The sequence below is a fragment of the Lepisma saccharinum genome, chromosome 10, assembly GCF_977018435.1.
Source record: "Lepisma saccharinum chromosome 10, izLepSacc3.1, whole genome shotgun sequence".
NCBI lineage: Eukaryota > Metazoa > Arthropoda > Insecta > Zygentoma > Lepismatidae > Lepisma > Lepisma saccharinum.
In genome coordinates this window covers 37,873,392-37,891,799 of record NC_139238.1, presented here as the reverse complement: position 1 = coordinate 37,891,799, position 18,408 = coordinate 37,873,392, and the positions used below count along the sequence as shown (strand labels likewise).

Sequence of the window (18,408 nt, the reverse complement as noted above, 5' to 3'; positions counted from 1 at the left end):
GCATAGTAATAAGCCATATCGAATAAAAACAAAGACATATGTACTTTCAAATTACCACCTCTTTACCTGTAGCCGGGAAGCGGCTAGCTGCATACCTGAAAATCACGGGTAGCGACATGCATACGAAAATGATATAGCCCAAAATTAACATGAAAATAAAAAGTATATTCTATTCATAACCAACAAAAATGGAATTATTACAGGTCCCCACACTTGCACTCTCACATTCTCTCTCAGATTCAATCCTCATGGGGTCATCGACACAAGAAATTATACATGACATGTACAGGTTTTACGACGACAAGCCCTAATTATTGCATTCTCAATTAATTTTGTCTTACTTTTTGTCTAATCAGGCCATTTGTGATTTTTTGCTCCAGTGTTACTTAAATCCTAGCCAGCCCTTACTTAAGTTCACCTTTTGTTTTTTAAAAAGAAACTAGTCGGCGCGGTGACAATACATTACTTGACCAGTATAAACAAAGGCGTCTCAACGGCAATTACATTCACGTGGGCGGACGTTTTCCTTTTACAAGACCTCACGTGGTTCCAAACATAACAAATAACCTCCGTTGAGTGACGCAAACATATACTCTCTAGCAGGCGGGACTTAAACACTTCGCCGCGACGAGCAATTCACATTACCAGGCAAATACTTTAACAACTAATCACATATGCGACCTGACATAGCTAGCAGCGACACAGCACTGACACATAAAAATGAACAAACCTCAAGTAGATTATGCAATTAAGCGGGCGGCGCTTTACTCTAATAGTACGCACTTTAAACAAATACAACGGAGCACAAACAACAATGAATTTAAGATCATAAAAAAAATATCACAAGGAATAAGAAAAATTGACCTGAGACGAATAGATTACAAATGACAAGCGCGACGGGAGTTTGGTATGAAGTTCGAGTTGAGTGGGCGTTTTCAAAATGTCGACGAATTTCAAGGGCGTTCTCTAAATCAATCGGGCCGTCACGTGTTAAGGTTCACACAGATGAATACTTTACCATCTCTCAGCTTCCGGGGTGCGTCCTGGCGTCTTTATGGGCGATTGAAAACACATAGTATCCACGCGAAAGGTTTCCTTGGTCGTGACGATGGAGATGCAAAAAGGGTTCAAACACCTAGTTCCCCGGCTCCTCTTCCTCTCGGGATCGGTGGATCTCCGTGGTATGGCGCGGTTCGGACGTCGCATCTGAGCGGTCGTTGTAGGCGTCGTCGGGGCGTCAACATCTCTCTCTACGTCTCTCTGTCGCGGCTGGTAGGCGTCGTCGGCGTCGTCGGGGCGTCAACATCTCTCTCTACGTCTCTCTGTCGCGGCTGGTAGGCGTCGTCGGCGTCGTCGGGGCGTCAACGTGGCGGATGGTAGGCGTCGTCGGCGTCGTCGGGGCGTCAACGTGGCGGATGGTAGGCGTCGTCGGCGTATCAATAGGGCGGCGTTCGACGTTCTCTCTCTCTCCATGGCGGCGGATAGGCATCATCGGCGTAGTTTCTTCTGACATCAGGCGAATCGACGTAACGCCCTCATCTCTCTTCTTCCTCTAGCCCGCCATAGTTTCCGGTGTTCCTCGTTTCTCAAAAATTATAAATGGCGTAAGGTAATCACGGAACACGGTTTCGCTTCAACTTCCCCCAGCGGTTGAGGTTGGCGCACTCGTGTAGACTTACTGCCTATCACACACACTGGTGTTCGCACAACACAACAAAGTCCACTGTACCCGAAAGGTAGCACGAAGGTGCGCTTGTTACAAGAATCGCGGCAAAACTGTATATGGAGAGATAGCACGGAGCTGCTCTCGCTACAAAGATCGCGGTAAGACTGTGTATCGAAAAACCATGTCCTTCGTTTTATTTGGATTTTGAAAAAGGACGCTAGGCGCACGTTGGAGTGACGCTTCCGGAGAGGTTATTCCACCACGCTCTATTGTCTCCAAACTAGGACGGACCGTGTCCGAAGTTTACTTGCGCGGATTAAGCTTCCGCCTGGCTGTCGCCCATAGCTCAATTGCAATCGCTGTCCACAAACTGATCAATTAGAACCGATTTGATCTGGCGTCCGTAATTGTCGCTTGATCGTGACGAAACTCCACACATCCGTCCTTGCACACATGCCGCTGCGCTGTTATAAGTTTCACATGAATCTGACCGTTGGAAACCGAGATATTTAAATGTTTGTCATTACGGTCGAATTTCCTAAGCTTTAGACGCATAGCGTGACCCTTCAGGTGCTCACCCTTAACACAAGCGAATGTCTCGTTCCTCCCGTCGGCTTGGCAAAAATCAAATATGTAATCTTACAAATTAAAACACTCAACACTTTGAATCAACACGTCTTTTTACCGCTACATACATGAATAATAATGATAATAATAATAATGACGGTAAATCTGACTGTCATAAGGAGTGGGATTCGAACCCACGCCCTCATTCGAGGACCAGAATTCCTCAACCACACAACCGCGGAAGCTTTCGCTTGAGTCTAGCGCCGTAGACCGCTCGGCCATCCTGACCACCGGAGGCAGAGTTCATCATAGACAACGATTATCCTAACTTAATTTAAATCAACCAGAGTCAAAATTTCATAGCATGAATTGTTCGCTACGATGTGGTTCGTGATGTGCTTGCTTCCCATGCTCGGGTGATTATGTCGTTGCGAGCAAAAATTGAAATATGAATTATTTGAAGACCAAATCGTATGAACTGCACATATCATTCCCACGTCATGTCTTTGGGGTAGTGTGTGAATTAACGGGAGGGATGCCGGATTTCCCCCTCACAAAAATATCTTATCCCTGTCATAAGAAAATTATTATTCCTGCCAGGGATGTTTTTATCCCCCTTAGATTAAATGCAATTGAAAACATTATTAGAATACCATATCTTAACTATGGAACACACACAATTGTTTTAAAAAAAATCTTTCGTGTCCAGTCGTCAGAGATTTCTTAAGTACGCAGTCTCAGTGGCGGCGATTGGGCCCCAAAACTGGGAAGGGGAACAAGGTGCCAAAACTAGAGGGGCAAAGACAGTATATTTCCCTTTGTCAGGGGCGGCGCCAGGGGGGCGCCAGGCGGTGCTTGCGCACCCCTTAATTTTCTTCCACACCCCCTACGTTCAACTGAAAACACTAACCCGTAGAGTGTCATATTATGTCATGTCGTCATATTGACCGCCGAATGTTAGATACTGAAGCAAGACCGTTATTATTATGTAACAGGCAAGCATATATATGCTTTTCTGTACTGGCGGCAGCCTCTATGAAAATCAGCGGCAGTTTTATCCTTTCGTCAGCATTGTTGTTATGATTTTTTTCTTCCTTTTGTTTCTTCAAGTGGTATGTTTGTGGTTTTCGATAATGGCCTATAACTTAATGTGAATTATGTATTTTTCTTGTTCTTTATTAGGCCTCCACGATTGTGTAGTGGTAGCGTAATCAAGAGGTCACGGGTTCGATACCCGGTGGAAGCACATAGTGGTTCGGATCCCACTTTAAACTGTAGATCAGGTCCCGATGGTACTACTTTCATATAGGTGTGACACCTATAAATCATTTATTTCGCACTTCTTTACATTGCTAACGTACTATTCTGCATTGCGGAACATTTGTTTAGGTGAAATAATGAATTTCGAACGAAAGTAATGTATATTTCTTACATTTACGAGTACTTACTGTTATTCGTTATTTCGATTCTGTAACACACATTATGGCGATAGGGTACTGGTTCATCGCGCGTTGTGCGAGTGTTTTGTCGATTTATGCAGTGTTGCAACTTTGTTCACCGAAAAATACCTACTTTTGTGCCCGGATTTGAAATTATGCTAATACCTCACAAACCATTGACGTTAGCCCCACAAACCATTCACGTTAGCCCCACAAAACATTCACGTTAGTCCCACAAACCATTTCCCGTAAGGTTTGGTTAGGTTAGGCAAGCATAGTTTAAAAAAAAAATTTAAAAATTAAAAGTACTCGAATGTTTAGGCTATATTGAGTACACACAGTGGCGTCGATTAGAGCGGGGCGACGGGGGGCTGTTGCCCCCACACTATGCTAAATACTATCTACAAAGGTAAATATACTGTCGTTGCCCCCCCCCCCCCCCGTTTTGGCAACTTGCTACCCGGTTTTGGTAACCAATCGCAGCCACTGAGTATACATATACTCAAAATAGCCTAATGATATATTTTCATCTATCGCACCAAGAAATGTACAGAATTGGAAAGAGAATAGAACAATGTTCCTTTTATAGGTAGATAAGAATATTGACACACACAGATTTTATTTACATAATGCACATGCATAATGAGATGCTATGTTTTTAAGTGAAAATATAGTATAATATTCATAAAATATCTTCTGTGATATAGTCACTATCAGTGAGTTTTTCCAAATAAACGCGAATGTACGTCCGCTGTCCGAATCTAGTCTTCAGTTGTTTCTGTATGAAGCTTTTTAGATTTCACCGAATTTCAACTCATTTTTGGTTCACCAGTCTGATGCACGCTGGCGAATTCTCTAAAGCCCAGTTGGGCAACTGAGATAAACTTTCTCGTCACTTTGAACGACCGCTTAGTTCCCAACATGTAGCAACGCTGGTTGCTTGTCTCATAGCCTCCTTGGCTCAGTGGTTAGAGCACTGGTCTCGTAAACCAGGGGTCGTGAGTTCGAATCTCACAGGAGGCATACTTAGTTTTATTATTATCCTTATTATCGAACTTTCTTGTTCTTTGTCCAGTGACTGGGTGGACAAAACAGGGATGAATAGTCAACTTTCAAATGAGAAAGTTAGACCTTTTTTTTTTTCAATTTTAAACTCCATGGTGTTTGGGGAGTTCCCATTTCAACATTTTTAGTAAAGATTTAAAATACATTTATTAAGGGACGTAGCTAGACTGATGTTTTTTTGGGGGGGGAGGGTGGCAAATTAGTGTGCAATTTTGTTTACATGTATTAATAAATAATATTATAAATGTAGGTGAACCAAAGGTGGTCATAGTTAAGCTTCTGTGGTAATTCACAAATCTCTAACAACACATACATTTCTGAACGAAAGAAACAACTTATAACTAATTAACAATATGTACTACAAGTGAATATTTTGTAAAATTACTTGCAACTTTAAAAAAAAATTTAAAAATTACAAAACCGTTACATATGGTCCCACTGCTTACAAAATGTTGCTTATTCTCAAGAAAACACATTTATTCATTGAAGATTAGGCACGCACAGGAGATATACTAAGAATAAATTTTCAGCGAAAAATGCAGGCTCGACCAGGGTTCGAACCCGGGTCTCTGACGATTAGGCAATCTTCAATAATTAACATCCCTTGCGGTAGCACTTGCAGAGACGATTCCACGCAGGTAAAACAGCAACAGCGAAAAATCAAGCGAAGCCAGGTCGGCTTTCTAGTTCAGTGGTTAGAGCAATGGCTGGGTATGCCAAATACCCGGGTTCGAGTCCTAGTCGAAACTTCTTTTCCTTCGCTGAAAATTTCTATATTTATTCATGTTTCTACAGTTTATTAGAAGAAAGTAATAGTTCCGCGGAAGTGCCCGTGCGAGCAACATCGCCGTGTCTCTGCTCGTGAACCGGTGAGTCATCGGGACTCTGGCGTGCTAGACGACGCAAAACGCGTAAATTTTCAAGTTACGTAAAATTGTTAAATTGAAGTAAAATGGAAATCCGTCGTGTAAATACGCTAAAGTGATGGTTTTCAAGTGTGAAGAAGTGCCCATCATCGCTGATGCTTCATCGTTGGATACGGGATACTCTTGCCTTGACTGAAGACCAGGTATTAAGTATTGAACTGGACCAATACTGTAAGTGCGTATATATTAGAAGTCGTCATATTCACAATTATAACAATACGTGAGCTTTACATTTTAAATATAGGAATTGAAAATGCAACGGATAGTTATAGTTCCACGATATTAGTTTAGAATAAAAGCGAAGTCGCCCGAACAGGGACTCGAACCCTGGACCGTTAGGTTAAAAGCCTAACGCTCTACCGACTGAGCTATCCGGGCGCTCAAGGACAAGGTCATTTGTCGGTCATGCAAGGTCAACAATGGGGCTCTTCATTGCTAAACTTCCGGTCGCAGTGCCAGGCTCGTTGTGTCCCCAAAGAACTTCGTTTGCCGTTTGGTTGCCCTATTGGAGCGCGATGGGATGGCTTTTCAAACGTCATTTTCATCGGTGGGTATGGGCGTCCTGAAGGTGGCTCCCCTGGAAAATGGACGTTATCATAAACTTATATATTACATACATATATTTCATTTCATTCACAGTAATTTATGTTAATTACTGGAAGAGTATTGCAGGAACATGATGGCTTCAATCTGAGTAAGTGTTTATTAAAGGGGCAGCACTATTATGTGGGGGGGGGGAGATAGGTCTTGTTTGCCCCCTGAAAATCATTACCATGCTTGACACTCCCTGTAAAAAATTCCTGTGGACGTCCATACCGGTCGTAAAAGTTTGTTGTGCAAATCGATAACAAAAATGTGTTTAGTAAACCTATAATATTATGTAGCAAGTCATAATTTTTTAATAATGAAAGTATTATTTACAAAAGTAATAAATAGGTTAATTCAACGTTCACTATTTCATAGGCTACCAAATCAGTTCAAAGTCATCTCAAACCAAACAGATATATTCAGTTCATATCCATCTTTTATCACCAACATAGAAAAAATTGTATATAAGTAATGCTTTTGTGAAACACATCTGTTTACCTTGGAACTGTCTTGACTTGTTTATGTTTTTATTTATATTTAGTTTATTTTATTTTATCTTGTTTCGTGTGTTCGTTTTAACACTAGTGTACTGTTTTACTGTTGTTTCTTTCCGGTTTAAAATGTCTTCTGCTGTACTGGAAATTTCAAGAAATAAATAAATAAATAAATAGATACTTTGCTTCGTCCCACCAACAATAAAAAGAAATCGAAGCATTTATTTACCCCTCTCCCTGATATAGTATATTCAGACAGCGTAGCGTCCCTTCCTGTTTTTCGTCCTTGTCTTCGATACCCGTCAGCGTCGTTACCTTTCATTCCTTGTGGGGGGGATGTATAGGCTATCTAATACACCAATAGGTGTTTCCGGATTTTGGGGAGAATGTTCATAATATATTACAAACCAGGTCATTTCGGGTGGGAACGCCAAGTTCAAAGGAAAGGTAAGCCCCTTTTTGCTTAATAGTTTACTTAAGGAATTAGTCGCCATAGATATTGTCTATTTGAAAACACAATGTCATTATTGCCTGAAGTCGGCCGAATTCCGATAAAACATAATCCATGCGTGTTTTAGCTAACAAATGAGATGCCTCACTATGCAACAAGCGTTTCGAAAACTGGTGTTTATACCTTTCTAAATTATGTTTCTCAAGTCAGAAACATCGTACACCATTCGGAGTCCGTACATAACACATGTATAGCAAAACTATATAAGAGAGCCTTTCGCGCTTACTGGAGACGAAGAGATAGATCCAACCACGCTAAGAGTCCAAGCATTCTTCCTGGCAGGCCGAGCCAGCGATGCCAACTCTAGAATAATGATGCTAAACCTAGCACAATTTGAGCTTCCATGGCATCTAGCGCCCTATACTTGCATAATGCGAATATCTAGTAAAATTTGCAAACTTGCTTCTCTGGGAAGCAGAAATTCAATTCAAAGAACGATAATTTGAGAAATTAAAATAAAATTATATTCAGATCTTATTTCCGGTCCAGGGACATGCTTTTCCAACCACACCCTCTTCTCCTCATCTTTTCTTTTTTCTTCCCCCGTGGCGGAGTGGTTAGCACATCGCGCTACGACGCCGGGGGTCCCGGGTTCGAATCCTGGCTCGGACATGGATGTTTGTGATTGTCTGTCCTGAAATTGAAATATGAATGAAATGATATGAGTGAATAAAGTGTGATGGGAGAAGCTTCCGCATAGGGGCTTTCCTTTATAAAAAAAAAAAAAAAAAAAAAAAAAAAAAAGTGGTTAAGGCGTTGGACTGCTAATCCAATGGGCTCTGCCCGCGTGGGTTCGAATCCCATCCTCGTCGATTTTTTTCACTTTCTTCTAATTAGTTGTCGTGTTTCAATGATGAAAGCAAAGGCATTAGAAGTGACGCAGGTATATTTTAGATGAGGGCACAAGGTAAGAGTTAGTAGAGAGAGAGAGAGAGAGAGATAGAGAGTGAGTGTGTGTGTGTGTGTGTGTGTGTGTGTGTGTTCAATTACATGTATATCCAGAAAATATCTTCGTTTGAATTCAATTTCTCTCTGTCCCAGAAACGCACTGTGCAGATTATTCTAGATTCTATCATTATGGAACACAGGAGGATGTCAACTAAGTTAAACTTGTGTGCGATTTAGCACCATTATGCTGGGGTTGGCATCACTGGGTAACAGTGTTTATGTATCAGTATAACCCATATTGCCCCACAAGCTTGAACGGGTTTTAGCCAGGAAACAGTGAAAATGAGCTGGACGTGTATTCTGTAGCAAGGCGTTTTTGACATTGCTGGCATTGTAAAAAAACCATGTAAGGTAAATAAACACAGGGCCTTCGCTATATAGTAATTTTGCCGCCCTGGGCGATCGCCTTCCCCTTCGCTATTACGTATCAACGGAAAAGTGAAAATCAAAATATTCCTAAGTAAAACATTAAACTATAAAATAAAAAATAATATCTGTCACGCTACTGTAAAACCATTAGGAAGAAAGGGATATTTTGAGCACAGCAAAATTTATAAAATGCTCACTACATTCAGTGGCGTCGGGTGAAATAAATCGTTGGGTGTTCACATCCAGCTTAAATTAAGATAAAATTTTAGCCCCCCCCCCCCACACCGAGATGGGCTACAAACAGAAAATCAAGAAAATCAATCGTTGATCACAATCACAGAGAAGAAAACGCTAAATGTGAGTGACACTGATCAAGTGAGCATACAAAAAAAGTTAACAAATATAGAGTACAAGGGGAAAAAATAATAAAATAAAGTAAAACTAGAAATATCAATATACAGTAAAACCTCGTTAATCCGGACTAATTGGAAAAATAAGTGTTGACCGGTTTAACGAAAGTCCGGATTAACTTAAATAACCTAAAAGAACAGTAGAAAGTGCATAAAACTCCGTTTATAGCAACAAAACACGTTTATTATGGTGAATTTAAAGGGCATAGGCCTAAGTACACTATACAGTACAGTAAAATGTAAAGCAATACAATGCAGTACGTAGTACATACGCGATACCCATGAACAGGAGGACTACAGTATTCCCATGCTGCTTCCTCTATTCTTGCACATACCATGCGTTTTCCTTAATTAACTGTGTATTTGGAAGAAAAAAGTACTGAGATAGAAAGAACGACCATTTCAGAGCAGAATCCTGCGTAATTTCCCACCGAGTTCACAAATAATTTATGAAATTTCCATCACACCAATACGTGTTGGAAGTTATGCATTGGGCCCATTATAGAAGGGGGGGCCCAACGGAGAATTAGGGGTCCGTCCCTCTGCCCCCCGGTTTCGGCGCCCCTGACTAAATTACTGACCATCTAAAAATTCTCAAGGTGCGCCACTATAAAGTTTCACACTCCCTTGACCGACAAATGACCTTGTCCTTGAGCGCCCGGATGGCTCAGTCGGTAGAGCGTTAGGCTTTTAACCTAACGGTCCAGGGTTCGAGTCCCTGTTCGGGCGATATACTTTTTTTTGCGTCTTGATTTTCGCTCACATACGGTAATATCGTGGAACAGTAACGGCGATTGGGCGCCACAATTCGGGCTTCAGTTAATTTTCTTTCTTCCTAGACAAGGATTGGCATTAAGGGGGGTGCTAATGCTAGCCATGCTAAAGCATAGGCCCAAATTTTAATGGATAACCGTACAACTAATATAGTTTCGGTATGGAAGAAATTTTCCGATATAAAAGATTGTTTTATTCACTAGAACCTGTGATCATTATAATTTGGTTACGATTGAAGGTATTTAAGTAAATAACAGAAAATATAAGGTCTCCGTCATGTTCAAACTGCTGCGTGGTAGTTTTGTCAATACCAGTGCATTTTTTTCTTTTATGACTAGTATGGAAGATTTCGTGGTGAAACAAATATCACATGCTAGTAACATACATTAACTAGGTGACGTGTTCATATTTTACCATTTAAACGAAAAGAATAAATCGTTCCGCAGTTTTCAAAATTCAAAAGAATAGTAGAGTTCTATGGGCGTGAGATCACTTGGATAAGGTGTGCAAAAGTTAGCAACACAATAAAATAGCTATGCATTTCAGTACACTAATTGTATGAAGTGTATAAAATGGAGAGCATTTCTTTCCTAATACTTGTTACATTTAATATACGTTTAATGACATAAAATGTAATGTAGTCAGAGGCGTCGCCTGAAGGGGGTTCACGGAGCACACAACCCCCAACTGAAAATGAAAAACCACAATTTGTTTTCTTCTCTGCTTTATAGAACACTACATTTCAAGATACTTATTTTACAAAGTAGCTTTTTTCGTTCCTAAAGTCTTCACAATGCTTCAAATTTACCAATTTCCTCAGACTGTTGACAAGAAAAGCTCAGAAGGTTAGGCAGCGAGAGCCCGGGGCACATCTGGCGCTATGAACTCCCTCTACTGTAATCTCCACGGAAGAAACCTAGAGAAACCAAGGGGGGAAGCTGGAAATCGGAGCACGTGCTCCTTCCGAAAGAAACTGTCAACAGGTGGTGCGGATAGCGGTGGAGGCACGATATATATATATATATATATATATATATATATATATATATATATATATATATATATATATATATATATATATATGCTATTCCGAAATATTTTATTTTTAGTTTCCTTTACATTTTGTATTGGAGAAAAGTAAGTCCTCAACAACTTAAAAGTAAGTAAGAGAAAAGTCCTCAACAACTCCATTGCAAAAAGTTGTCGCGCACCCAAAGCCTTGCAGAAGGTTTTGTTTTCAAAACAATGTTTATAATGAGCAGATTTACACTTACATCGACATTTTAAATGTGTTGCTTAAACCTTTAGATAATGTAGACGAGTCAAAAAGAAAAAAGACGAAGACACTGCTAGTAGAAAATAATATTTATCTTCGTACACATGTAAACGAGTATGGATAAATATCCATTATATATTTATTGAAAATAATTTATAATTGTTATAAACTCCTACAGGTAAACTTTAAAACAATAATTTTAAGCAAATTGCAATTCGCATCATGAAGTTTGAGCTTTGCCAGAGACTTACCAATGAAATATAGGAAAGCTGTTGTGAAATTACAAATTGCTATTGAAATTGAAAATAATAATAATAATAATAATTCGTCGGGATCATGGTTAGTGGAAATGGTGGCGGGGTTAATTCTTAGGTAAAATAATTTCCAACACTAAATAAGGAGAGAAGAAGGCATTTCAATAATTCAAACTGTTTACCTTAGTAATTTTCCCTTGGTTTTGAGGGTATTGGCGGGCGGGGGGGGGGGGGGGGGGGGCGGGGGTGTTAAGCGGAAACGATAAATCGAAACTGATGCTGCGATTATACCGCGTTTTTAGAACCTGTCCCGTTTCCCGCGCTAGCGATCGTTCGACAGTTACGGTGCCAATGAGAAACGAGGAAAAAGTCGTTTGCTGGGCAGCGAGGAGCGAATGGAAGGCAGAAGAGAGGCGCTTACGTAGACGGTGTTGCCACGTTGCAGTCTAACTCACGTGTTTTGTTTGTGTCTTGTTGAAGAAGCTTGTTTTGTAAGCGTGGTGCTGATTAGTGTGCGGTTTAAAATATCCAGGATTGAGTTTATTCAGGTGATATTTGCTTGTGTCCTTTTTGTGTTTAGTTTCATCTTAGTGGAACATTCAGGAAGGTGAATTGTGTATATTTGTGCATTTCCGCGTATTTTATTCACAGCCTGGCTTCGGCTTTCCCCAGTACGGGGTTCAAGCGGTCTGCAATGGCAATGCCGCGTGGTTTCTGCTAGAAAAGCCAGCGATCAGCTAGCGCGGGAAGCGGGACAGGTTGTAACAAACGCGGTATAGGGGGGTCACTTTTTCCCCCGCACTATGCTAAACCCTATATACAGAGGGAAGTTTGCCCCCCCCCCCCCCCGGTTCTGGAACTCAATCGCCGCCACTGAATCGAAATAAATGAAAATTGACTTGTGTTTTGCAATTGGGTTTTCGCTGGGCGCTCTGGCGAAGTGGCTAGCACAATACAAGGTCCCAGGTTCGCAATTTTTCATAAAACATGCATTATTACAGTAAGAACTTGTTAATCCGGACTCCGATAAAACAGACTTTGCTTAATCCGGACAGGCAAAAAGCAAAAGGCAAAGGGCAAAAGGAAAAAAAATGCAAGGTTTTAAATGTCGTCCATCGGGCACATCATCATAGTATGGGTATCGTGTATGTACTACGTACTGCATTGTATTGCCTTACATTTTACTGTACTGTATAGTGTACTTAGGCCTATGCCCTTTAAATACACCATAATAAACGTGCTTTGTTGCTATAATCGGAGTTTTATGCACTTTTTACTGTTCTTTTAGGTTATTTCAGTTAATCCGGACTTTCGTTAAACCGGTCAACTTATTTTTCCAATTAGTCCGGATTAACGAGGTTTTACTGTATATTGATATTCCTAGTTTTACTTTATTTTATAATTTTTTTCCTTGTACTCTACAATTTGTTAACTTTTTTGTATGCTCACTTGATTAGTGTCACTCACATTTAGCGTTTTCTTCTCTGTGATTGTGATCAACGATTGATTTTGATTTTCTGTTTGTAGCCCATCTCGGTGGGGGGGGGGGGCTAAAATTTTATCTTAATTTAAGCTGGATGTGAACACCCAACGATTTACTTCACGCGACGCCACTGAATGTAGTGTCGCATTTTATAAATTTTGCTGTGCTCGAAACATCCCTTTGTTCCTAATGGTTTTACAGTAGCGTAACAGATATTATTATTTGTTTTATAGTTTAATGTTTTACTTAGGAATATTTTGATTTTCAATTTTCCGTTGATACGTAATGGCGAGGGGGGAGGCGATCGCCCAGGGCGGCAAAATTACTATATAGCGAAGGACCTGGGTTTATTTACCTTGCATGGTTTTTTACAATGCCAGCAATGTCAAAAACGCCTTGCTACAGAATACACGTCCAGCTCATTTTCACTGTTTTCTGGCTAAAACCCGTTCAAGCTTGTGGGGCAATATGAGTCATTCTGATACATAAACACTGTTAGCCAGTGATGCCAACCCCAGCATAATGGTGCTAAATCGCACACAAGTTTAACTTAGTTGGCACCTTCCTGTGTTCCATAATGATAGAATCTAGAATAATCTGCACAGTGCGTTTCTAGGACAGAGAGAAATTGAATTCAAACGAAGATATTTTCTGGATATACATGTAATTGCACACACACACACACACTCACTAACTCTTACCTTGTACCCTAATCTAAAATGTACCTGCGCCACTTCTAATGTCTCTGATTTCATCATTGAAACACGTCAACTAATTAGAAGAAAATGAAAAAAAATCGACGAGGATGGGATACGAACCCACGCGGGCAGAGCCCATTGGATTAGCAGTCCAACGCCTTAACCACTCGGCCACCTCGTCCGATAGTTATTCGGGTTACAAAATAATTTGGCGTGGGTAAAACAGGATCTTAAAAAAAAAATCTTTTTGAGCCCCGGCACCTAACGACCTGTTGGACGAGATGAGTCAAGGCAAGAGCTTATAAAACATTTTCCTGCTCCCCCCAAAATAGACAATAGTTAGGCTGGAGAGTTCAATGAACTAACCGTCTAACTACGCACTGGTGATGGTTAGGCTAGAACAGTGGTTTCCAGCTTCAAAAGGTCGGAGGGTCAAAATCACAGATTAGAAATAGGAAATTATATCCAGCAGTTGATTGGCGGGCGGCATTTCTTTAAGAGGGGGGATTTAAAATTACAAAAAAAGTAAGTACTGAACTGAAAATGTAGTACTTTCGCATGACCTAAATTTCTAAAATGAGGCAAAAGAAACAATGGAATCACAGATCAGAATTGTATAATTACAATTTATTTCACAAAAACCCAATACTTAATGGATGAATTGAAAGAAATTAAAAACACACCATACAAATAAGAATCCTTCATAGTAAGTGTTCAATGTGAAAATTGAGGCCGATCTGCTTCTTTTATTAAAGTTGGAATGTCCACTTCAATTTCTGTTTTTGAAAGTCTCACAAGGTGAAGCAGTGAAGAATCTACCAATCGACTTCTGTAGCGGTTCTTGATGAACTTCATTGAAGAGAAAACACTTTCACACGTGTATGTGCTGCCGAACATCGATGTCATTCTTTGCCCACAACTACGAACATTTGGAAAGTGTTCCTTTGAAAGGTATTTGAAAAACTCTGGCCCCTTTTCTTGCCATTGTTGTTTGTAACGAGGTAGTCTTTTTCCCAACGTTCTTGATAGGTTCTATTTTCATTTTTATGCTTACGTTTTTTAGAGATATTGCTCATTTCGATATTTGCACAAACTTTAACAATCAGTCACAGTATAATCCGAGTTGGAACACTGGAAATCTCTTCGTACTTCGTATGTAGTAAAACATATCTCTATAGCGCTGCAGTTTGTTTCTAAACACAAAGAGTGAAGCTGAAGCCTTCGCGGGAGCGGGCGAGTTCATTCCGTGTAGCGAAGAGGTGGGAAGCGGGCGAGTTCATTCCGCATAGCGAAGGGGTAGATTGCATGGTGTGAAGAGAAAGTTATGTCACTTTAGATTCTGATGATTATTATTGACTGCAGAATCAATTCTACTTGTGATATTGTCTTTCTTCACAGAGCTTCCCTTCCTTCAGTAAAAATAGAACGTATTTTTATAAAAATACATAAAATTAATATATTTTGCAAACTGGCTTCGCGGGCCGCAAAAAAAAGGCATCGCGGGCCGCCGGTTGGAAACCCCTGGGCTAGAGAGTTCATGTGAACTAACCGATCACTAACTCCTCTGTGGGTGAAACAGGATCTACAATGCCATTAATTTATTTAGTTGCTTCTGTAGACCTTTGCTGAAATGGTATGGAGAACATCAAGTTACATAAACTGCTTACTTCTTGTTGTTATTTTACAAGTATTTTCTCTATTAATAAAGTGTTGATGTATGTAAACCTCAGGCGGAGGAAAACATTATTTAACTTTACATTAACTTCAGGTCTTAATAATGAGGGGGATATATTAAAATAAATCCAAAGACTGAACAAAAAAACATTAAAATTATTGATAGTAGTTGTTCTACTGTTGACTTGGGTTTGTAACAGCGGAGTAGCATTCGTTATAGGTACGCCCATACGACCGACGTTCCCTGACTTAAAATATTTTAAAAAATCGTGAATGCTGGAAAAAAAAGTAAAACTTGGCTAATTATATATATGTTTGACCTTTATGGCATTATAATAGCTATTTTTCGCGATCTGCCTACAACGCTCCACCAACACCAATAGCATTTTTTCAATACCTTTGCTGACCAGACGCTGGGAAGGTTTGGCGTAAAGGGCCCGGCCCAGCGTTTCCAACCTCCCGTTAAGAGAAGGTGCTGTTTAATCTGTAAAATTATGCTAAATGCTGATAAATTGTGCTAGGATCTAAATAATAATAATAATGAATTATTACGGAATTATATGTAGCAAATATATGCTAAATATGTAAATATATATTTAGTTATTTTCACCAAAATATGGAGTTACATATGGACTTAAAATTCTAAAAGTTTAGGTTTTTTACAATATAGGCCTAAGACACTACACGAGCTACATGAAATACAGCTTACACTGACATTTATTGTAGGCATGAAACAACACGAACTGTGTTTTCATTTTCTCTTTTCAAAACAATGAATAACTAAATTTTGATGCAAGTGTTTGAACGTAAATTTCCTTCTGTTGTCTCTTAAGATGGATTTAAATTGACTAAAACTGCGTTCAATAGCGCTAAGAAGTAATGGGAGAGTATTTCAAATTTGTCAGTTATTCGCAAGAAATGCACCCAACTCTTTCGGTCAAACGGGGACATGTAGTTATTGCGCGAACATGGAATATATGTTGAGAAATGTTCTGAAATATGGAAATAATATGAAAGAAAGAACAAAAATATGAGCCAAAACCTAATATATGTAAAAATATGGAAAGTGAAAACTTAATTTTTCGAGTCTACGTGCCATAATGCGCAAAGATAATACAAAATATAACCGATTTCAGCTTCATACATAAATATGTATTTACATAAAAATCCGTTCCCTGATTATTTCTATTATTGATAGTCCGTATGAGTAATTTATAATTATTTTTCTGATGATTGTCATTTTAAGTTATGCATCTACTTTCCAAGATAAATTGAACATTGAACTAGAAAAGTTTGAGATGATTCGTCGACTACAAAGCGGAATAATTGTTATATTTGTGTCCCACAACTTTCTAGCGATTTCTTGCCATGAAATGTTCAACTGGGAAGAAAAAGAAGAAAAGATGAGGAGAAGAGGGTGTGGTTGGAAAAGCATGTCCCTGGACCGGAAATGAGATCTGAATATAATTCTGTTTTAATTTCTCAAATTATCGTTCTTTGAATTGAATTTCTCCTTCCCAGAGACGCAAGTTTGCAAATTTTGCTAGATATTCGCATCACGCAAACATAGAGCTCTAGATGCCAAGGAAGCTCAAATTGTGCTAGGTTTAGCATCATTATTCTAGGGTTGGCATCGCTGGCTCGGCCTGCCAGGAAGAACGCTTGGATAGCGTGGTTGAATCTCTCCGTCTCCAGTACGCGCGAAAGGCTCTCTTATATAGTTTTGCTATACATGTCTTATGTACGGACTCCGAATGGTGGACGCAGGGGCGCCGACTTGTCAAAATTATTGGGGGGGCGGGGCTCTGCTCACTGAATGACTCACTCCCTCCCTTTTTTAAGTTTTGGTCTCAGTGATCGGAATCTCATAAAAGCCCATGAATTCCTTAAAAAATATTAACATTTTTATTTACAGTTCGAATGCAAATATGTTAATTGTTCACGGATGGATATGTCACCGTTCTGAATGTCATGTGAGAGTTATTTGTAGTCCGAACGTCCCATCCACTCTCCTAGTTCATGCACATCTTCTTTTGAAACTCTTTTTTGTAAAAATGTTAACAATATTCATAATTATATACTTAGTATATAGTAATAATTCATGTGTTTTGCTGTCTATGGTCATAGCCCCCCCCCCAAAGTTGATGGTTTAGCGGTCTCAGCCCCCCTAAAGTTGATTGTCTAGAACATTTCAAATGTGTATTTAAAGTTAAGTTCATGTGGCACAATTCAGAGCAAACTTTACAAGAGAAGCAAAATAATACATTAGATCCTCTTAAGCAAAATTATTTGAGGGGCTCTGCCCCCACATCGTTAACATTGGGGGGTTCGAGCCCCCCAAGCCCCATGGAGTCGGCGCCTATGGGTGTACGGTGTTTCTGACTTGAGAAACCTAATTTAGAAAGGTATAAAGCACCAGTTTTCCAAACGCTTGTTGCATAGTGAGGCATCTCATTTGTTAGCTAAAACACGCATGGATTATGTTTTATCGGAATTCGGCCGACTTCAGGCAATAATAACATTGTGTTTTCAAATAGACAATATCTATGGCAACTAATTCCGTAAGTAAACTATTAAGCAAAAAGGGGCTTACCTTTCCTTTGAACTTGGCGTTCCCACCCGAAATGCTCTGGTTTGTAATATATTATGAGCATTCTCCCCAAACTCCGGAACAGGCCCGTAGCCAGGAATTCTTTGTAGGGGGGGGGGGGGGCGAAGTCAATCCTAGAGGGGGCAATTTCTTAATATATTGTGTCGCATTGGCAAATATAACAGGGTACACAGAGGCACTTGCCCCCTCACCCAAAAGAGATAAGTGACAGAAAAGGGATAATATATTGAAACTGCAACGAACAATATAACTTCGAGCAAAATAAATAGCAATATTTCGATAATGATCTTTCCAGATTGCCAAAGAATCAGTAGCGTGCCAAAGGGGGGACTGGTGGGGGTTATACCCCCTTTTTGGTCGAATATTTTAAAACAAAGAACGTCAAAGGCAGGAAAATATGGCAAAATGAGGACTGATTACTTAAAAATGTAGACATAACCCCTCCTTTCGAAAATCCTTGGCACGCCACTGCAAAAAATATAAAGTTTAGCATAAACAATCTAATAGGGACTGTACCTACTTGATATTTACAGGTCGATAATGTTAATAGATGATTAATATGTACTAACAGCTTTGGGTCTCTCTGCAAAACTGATTAAGGGAGCCCTTTATAATTCATGCTTCATAATGATTCCCTCTAGTTTCCAGTATGCAA

At 39.8% G+C, this 18,408-nt stretch overlaps 4 non-coding genes across 4 annotated transcripts; 2 read left to right on the top strand and 2 right to left on the bottom strand.

The window, feature by feature from the left end:
• The first annotated feature begins 4,622 nt into the window (after window positions 1-4,622).
• TRNAT-CGU (transfer RNA threonine (anticodon CGU)) lies at window positions 4,623-4,695 on the top strand. The gene has a single exon. It is a non-coding gene; the product is annotated as a tRNA-Thr (tRNA).
• A 1,273-nt stretch (window positions 4,696-5,968) lies between these two features.
• TRNAK-UUU (transfer RNA lysine (anticodon UUU)) lies at window positions 5,969-6,041 on the bottom strand. Its single transcript has one exon. It is a non-coding gene; the product is annotated as a tRNA-Lys (tRNA).
• Window positions 6,042-9,639: 3,598 nt separating this feature from the next.
• Window positions 9,640-9,712, top strand: TRNAK-UUU (transfer RNA lysine (anticodon UUU)). The gene has a single exon. It is a non-coding gene; the product is annotated as a tRNA-Lys (tRNA).
• A 3,855-nt stretch (window positions 9,713-13,567) lies between these two features.
• Window positions 13,568-13,649, bottom strand: TRNAS-GCU (transfer RNA serine (anticodon GCU)). The gene has a single exon. It is a non-coding gene; the product is annotated as a tRNA-Ser (tRNA).
• Window positions 13,650-18,408: the final 4,759 nt, after the last annotated feature.